The 6,714-nt window shown below is 36.4% G+C and overlaps 1 long non-coding RNA gene across 1 annotated transcript; it reads left to right on the top strand.

Moving 5' to 3' along the window:
* Positions 1–2,278: 2,278 nt before the first annotated feature.
* Positions 2,279–6,476, top strand: LOC132703871 (uncharacterized). The gene is made up of 3 exons (XR_009619178.1): positions 2,279–2,766; positions 2,853–3,563; positions 6,110–6,476. It is a non-coding gene; the product is annotated as an uncharacterized LOC132703871 (long non-coding RNA).
* The last annotated feature ends 238 nt before the right edge of the window (positions 6,477–6,714 follow it).

Genomic DNA, 6,714 nt, shown 5'->3' with positions numbered 1-6,714 from the left:
GATATGCGGTCAGTACAACAGTCTTAATTTAGTTTAATTCTGGGTTTAGTTGTTGAACAATACTGACCAAAACTAACCAAATTAATTAAAGAAGGAACGATTGTAGATTATTAGTGTGATACTGTTTTTTACTTTTTTTATTGCTTTTTTGTTGTTTTCATATTTTATATAAGGTTATTTACATTAAGCTTTTTACCTAAGTTGGTGATATGCCATGTTGCTATTTTTATTTACATTTATAATGTTTTTTTTTTCTTGTAAATTGACTCAGCCGTTGAAATAAATTTATAAATAAATATGAATAGTAGCTTTGGTAACCACGTAAGGTGGAGCAAAATCATTCTGGAATTCTGCAGAAGAAAAAGGAAGTTGATAACATTCTCGAAAGGCCTTTAATATTTCTCTGGACTCCATAGACTATGGTCTATCTCGATTACTTGGAAAATGGGGCTGATTTTTAAAAATATTTATTTATTTATTTTATTTATTGATTAACTTATTAAAATTTCCCGTATAAGTGAAAGTAAAGTAACCTTTTTCAAAATTGAAAACAAAAACTCCAAAGGAATATGTTAACAAACAGTTGTTAAGAGTATCCCATCCATCCTTTTTATCATCCACCGCGGTTATTAACGAACGAAGCGTCAGCTGACGGTGCGGGGATGATAAGTCGAGCTCCCTCCGCATCGATCATCCTCAGGGAGACGGAAGAATATCGCGAGACACAATAGGGGGGCAGGAGAGGCAACGCGTTCGGTCCGGTACTTATTGTTATGGTTCGCAAGGTGCCGTTGTCGGAAAGACAGAGTGCGTGTGCTTTAAAGGACTTTATCTCCCCTAAAAATGTGTTCTTGTTTGGGACAACAAAACGCCGTACGTGCGATATCGTCGGGAAGAAGTCCCACTATAAACGACCGCTCAGTGGCGTACCGATCTTTTTTTTGTTTAATAGAGAACTATTAATCAGTGTGATAATAATTACAAACTGGCTGAGAAATTGTGAATGCGCAAAAATAACATATAGGTCTTAGTTTAAGTAGGATTTTTTTTATGAATGAGACAAATGTATACTTATTTCGCAATATATTTGAGCTGTTTATTTTGTAAGCGGCTTAAGTCCATTTTCATCTCGGTATTATTATGTTTGAAAATTTTATATCAGGTACATTTTCAAAATAATGTAAATACTGAAAATCCTAATTTTGAAAGTGACCTAAGTCCACTTTTTATTGACGATGTCAAAAAGTGGGGCCCAAAATGTTGAAAGCAGTGATGAAGGTAAATTAGGTTGTGATATTAAATTGAAATTTAAACAATAATCTTATATTTAATTTTTCTTCAAGAGAGGAAGAGGAAGTAATTGAGAATGAGAATTTACAAAACAGCACCTTCAAAGAAGGATTCAGAGAACGCAGAAGTATTACTTATGTTCAGAAAATTCGTAAAATTAAACGGAATTCAGAGAAAAGATACGATACAAAATCGGGAAAAATTATTCCTGCCAAAGTTTATAGCAACAAATTTACTTCTATGTATTTTATTATGAAAAAATACCATAGTAAAAATGCCCCATTCAAACTTATTGGCGATTTGTCAGCGGCTATGTTAGTTGTTGAATACCGCAAGGATTTTCTTAATTTTTTCTCATAGTTGCTTCACACGAAACTGTCATCAGCATGAGGAAGGGCCTCGACAATGTCTCTAGTACTTACGTGGTAGCACCTCATCAGCCATAAAATTGGCCATGTTGCCAAGTTTTGTTAACATAGATCAATAACAATGTTAATAATTAACGTCCTTGTCGCCTGAAAGATTAATCTCCGTTTTTTTAATAAATTAAATTTGGAAGAATCTAGAATTCTAATTATTTTCATTGACGGTGATAAAATGCTTTTTTTTTATTTTTACATTTAATTTCATATAAAATATCGCATATTTCTTTACTATATCTCAACTATTTCTATTTCTATTTCTATTTTTTTTTTATTATTTATTTATTTATTATTTTGCCTGAAGTGCTAAACGGATCTGGACACATTTTGAGAGAATACTAACCTAAAAATGTCACGTCTAAACTTATCGATAGAGGCCATATTGATTGTTTAATGCCGCGGAGTCATTGGTTACAATCAAGAATCTTGAATTATATGTTACACCTCTTCTATGAAATCAATATACGTAGTCCCCCTTCTAGTCGCTAGGTGGCACCACAGCTTTAAAGCAGAGCCAAAAAACTGTGGAATAACTTACCATGGTCTTAACCTCATTGCTCTTTTTGTGCTTTGGTGGCACATGTTCATTTTTATTCGGCGTCGGTGTTTTCAGCTTTTTTCAGCGTTTTTGGAAGTTAAATGGAGAAGTACAAGTGAGATTTACGTTATTCCTTATCGGATGAAGAAAGAACCTACCTACGACGAAAGATTAAATCTTTCCATCCGCGATTACATAATCGCTAGTGGCGTGGTTCCCATCAACGAGATTTTCTTACAATTGGGAGACGATTTCTTCATCGTCCGGGTTCCGATCGGAATCCCCAGAACTCGAAAGACCCCCCATCTTTCCCACTTATACGACAGCAGTCGTATGTAAGTGTTTCACAATTGGAAGCAATCCTTTTGTGAGGGGGTCGGCCATACATATGGTTTTATATTTTTTCGACATCGAAAAAATAGAGTTTTCTGGCTCGTCCGGCTATGGATGAGGCGCCCGGGATACTGGGACATAATGAACAATTTTTTATGGCTGTTGGAATGCATTTACTCCATCGTAAGTATATTTTTTAGGCCCTTCAATTAATTCTGATGTCATTGTTGAGCCCCTTGAGACGGATTTAAAGCAAAATGGCCTGTAAGCTATGGGGTCGATAGTCCCAACACAAAGTTTGATGTGTCATGACATTTTGGCAAGTCAGATTAATACCTTTTTGAAATCCGGTGTGTCCGAAGATTGTCTCAGTGACCTTTTGCGTTGATATCCTGTGCCGAAGAATTGCCCGCTCAATAACTCTCCTAAATTGAATGTGCAGATGAAATCTGCCATCAACAAAGGTGGAAAGAAAAGGGATGAGAGACTGACTGCAACAAGGGGTGCTTTGATGGTGGTTGGTAGGGCGCTCTTGACCTTACTTTTGAAACCGGTTAAGGATGAGTAGTACTTACTTCTCATCGAAATGTTGAGTAATGCAATATTTGTTTTAAGCAAAATACACCATTTAGGTTCAGTATATAGAAGTTCAGCCGCGTTAAGCCTTTCGCTGGTCTCAAATGAAATGCAGCCTTGTATGAAGGAAGTGCTCGTTGATGCTTCTTTGCACTCTTGTTTATATGGAGAAGATTTGGCTGATAGGCTCAAATCAATCAGATTAGCTGCAGATTAGTGGCCGAGTTAAAGTCAGGTGCATCCGGAACAAGGCTTTTATAGCATACAAATTTAAACTCGACCGTCCCACTTCGTTCCCGGAAGTTGCAAGGCTGAAGTGGGTGAAAGTCATTGTACCCTCAAAAGAGGGAATACAGGAAGGTTCGAGAGGAAAGGGGGTGGAGTTGTGTCCCCAGGAAAAAATAGTAAGTACTTTTGTTGAAAGATTGCACGAGTTTCGGGACATTTGGAACTCTAGAACTCAAGATGCACAGATTCTACCTTGGTTAGATGGATATAAAATTCCATTTGCGAGGCCAGTTATACAGGACTTGATTACGACAGATCCTGTTTGGTCCCAACAAGAAAAAGATTCAATTTGTAATGTGGTCAAACACCTGTTAGAGATAGGTGCAATTGCAGTTTGCGAACCTTGTAAGAATCAATTTATTTTACAGATCTTTTTGGTTTCAAAATTGGATGGTTCGGTTTGATTAGTTTTAAATTTAAAGAAACTGAATGCTTTTATTGACACTTGTCATTTTAAACTGGAAGACAGAAAATTAGTAGAAACACTCTTCACAAGGAAGTCCTTTATGACCACTCTGGACTTGAAAGAAGCTTACTTTCTAGTCCCAATAATTGAAAATCAAAAGAATTTTCTAAGATTTTATTTTGATGCTCTCTGTTATCAGTTTAACGTGTTACCCTTTGGTTTATGCACCGCCTCGTGGGCCTTTACAGAATTAATGAAATCTGTGGTTTCTTATCTCCCTGCCAAGGCTTTTCCCTCAATAGTTTATTTAGATAACTTTACTATTTGGTGATAGTTAGCTATCCTTAAAAAATGTTCAAGTAACTTGCAACACACTGATTAGGTTGGGTTATGTTATTAATTATAAGAATGTTTTACATCCTTCGAAATCCCGTAAATTTTTAGGTTTTGTTTTTTTTGAATCCCACCACTTGTTTTTCTGATGAGTAAGTAAGTTTTGCAATTTGAACCGTTGCGAAATAAGAGTCTTTGCCGAGCTTTGTGCTGTGCTAGTTTTCAGTTTGCCCAGCAGTTTGTTACAGTTGGGTATATACTAAGAATTTTTGAGAGAATCAAATATCTAGCCCTTCAAGACTCTGTCGATAATTATGATATTTGGATGATAATTCCTTGTAATTTACGGAGGGATTTTATGTGGTGGCTAAAAAGTTTACAGAATCCTGAATGCCCTGTAAGGCAGCAATGTTACAAACTTGAGATTTTCTCAGATGGTACTCCTTTGGGTTGGGGAATTGTGCCAGAGGACTTTGGAGTCCTAGGGAAGCTCAGTTTCATATTAATGCACTAGAATTAACTGCGGCCTCATTTGGTCTCTAATGCTTCGCCTCGTATTTGACTAACTGCGAGACACTTTTGAGGATTGATAACACAACTGCTATTTTGTATGTAAATAGAATAGGGTGAGTAAAATTTCCTGTTTTAAACGAAATTTCGAGGCGCCTTGGGGTTGGTGTGAAGAAAGGAGGTTATGGGTTAAAGCATCTTACATTCGATCTTCCGATAATTTTGAAGCGCATAAGGAACCCACGAATTTGAATTTTGATGGTGAATGGTACCTTTCGGACAATGCTTTTGATAAAACAACAAGCAAATTTGGATTCCCATAAATCGAACTGTTTGCTTCTCGCCTAAGTAAGAAATGCGGAAAGTTTATTTCCTAATTTCCAGATCCGGAGGCATCTAATGAAGACGCGTTTACTGTTTTTTGGAGCGACAGTTTCTTCTATGTTTTCTCCCCGTTTTGTTTGTTGAGCTACAGGGATCGCAGTAATCCCTTACGGGCACAGCCAGCATTGGTTTTCTTTTTTCATGGGAGGCGTTGTAGTTATTTATTGTTTCTAATTCCAGACAAATTACCTTCTTCTTTTGACAGGAGAGGTCACCCTTTGTGGAAATCCCTTACCCTGGCTGCAGGGATTTTGTCAGGCAAGCATTCCAGAAGATTTGCTGGATATTTTTCTATCATCTGTTCAGAGCGCTACCTTGAGGCATTTAATACCTGCATGCATTTAAACTTTGGTGGAGCTTCTACGAAAGGAGGGGAGTGGAGTGTTATTACTTCTCACCTAGGCTGTATTAGATTTCCTTACTATTCATTTTAGACAAGGCAAGTCCTATGGCTCATTGAGTTCTTTCAGTGCAGCACCGCCTTATTTTTGGATCAGATTTATTTAACAATGCAAATCTAACTAGGTTTTTTAAGGTGTTTATAATCTAAGGCCAAGTAAACCAAGATATAACAGCACTTGGGGCCCTAGTTATGTCCCTGACTTTGTAAAAGGGTTACGTTCTAATGACTTGTCATTAAAGCAATTAACTGTCATTAAAACAATTAAATTAGTTTTTCCTACTGAAGTTAACGATTGTACATAGAGTCCAAACGCTCTCTCTTATAGAATTGGTCAACATAAAATCATTTCCAGATGGATTAGAAATTAGAATAACGAATCCAATTAAGATTTCAGCTATAAATAAGATTCGACCTGTTTTTTAATTTTGCATAAATATGAAGATGTAAATCTTTGTGTGGTTTCAAATATATTATGAGAGGGCCAGTGCTTTAAGAGGCAGTGAATCTCGTTTACTCATTACATTTAAAAAGCCTTGTAGGGCAGCAACTATACCCAACAAAAGTAGATGAATAAAGATAACTTTAGAAGATAGTGGTGTCTACACTTTTATTTTTACTGTTCACAGAACTCGACATGCCTCAACATCGTCTGCGTTTTGTAAAGGTGTTTCAATTGATATGATTGGAAAAACGGCAGATTGGTGAGAATGCTCTAAATGTTTTCCCCTTTTTTATAATAGACCTATTTGTACAGCAAGTGCAGGCCTTTTTGTTAATGCCACATTTGGGACATAGAATTTTTCAGAAGGTTTGTTTTCTCGGATAGCCATTTATTTTGTATTTGTACTCGAGGCTTTCATAAACTTCCTGGATTTCCTTATATAGCCGAATAAAATCGTTTTATAACAAATTTGCTGAGTTGCCTTTGAAAGTCTACGTATATTGATTTCATAGAAGAGGTGTAACATATAATTCAATGATCAAACGAACTTACCTGGTAAGTGAAGTTCAATCGTAATTATATGTTACACCTCTTCGTAGAAATCACCCATTCCCGCCCAATTTACTGTTCTGAACAGTACTAAAATGCCCTTTGGCAAATTTATTATAAACGGGCTTTAAAATAGAATGAGGTTAAGACCATAGATGGCGAATATACCGTCCATGGTAAGTTATTCCACAGTTTTTTGGCTCTGCTTTAAAGCTGTGGTGCCACCTAGCGACTAGAAGG

This window comes from Cylas formicarius, unplaced genomic scaffold (assembly GCF_029955315.1).
Source record: "Cylas formicarius isolate icCylForm1 unplaced genomic scaffold, icCylForm1.1 PGA_scaffold_6__28_contigs__length_40554024, whole genome shotgun sequence".
Taxonomy (NCBI): Eukaryota; Metazoa; Arthropoda; class Insecta; order Coleoptera; family Brentidae; genus Cylas; species Cylas formicarius.
This window is presented reverse-complemented; position numbering and strand designations above follow the sequence as displayed.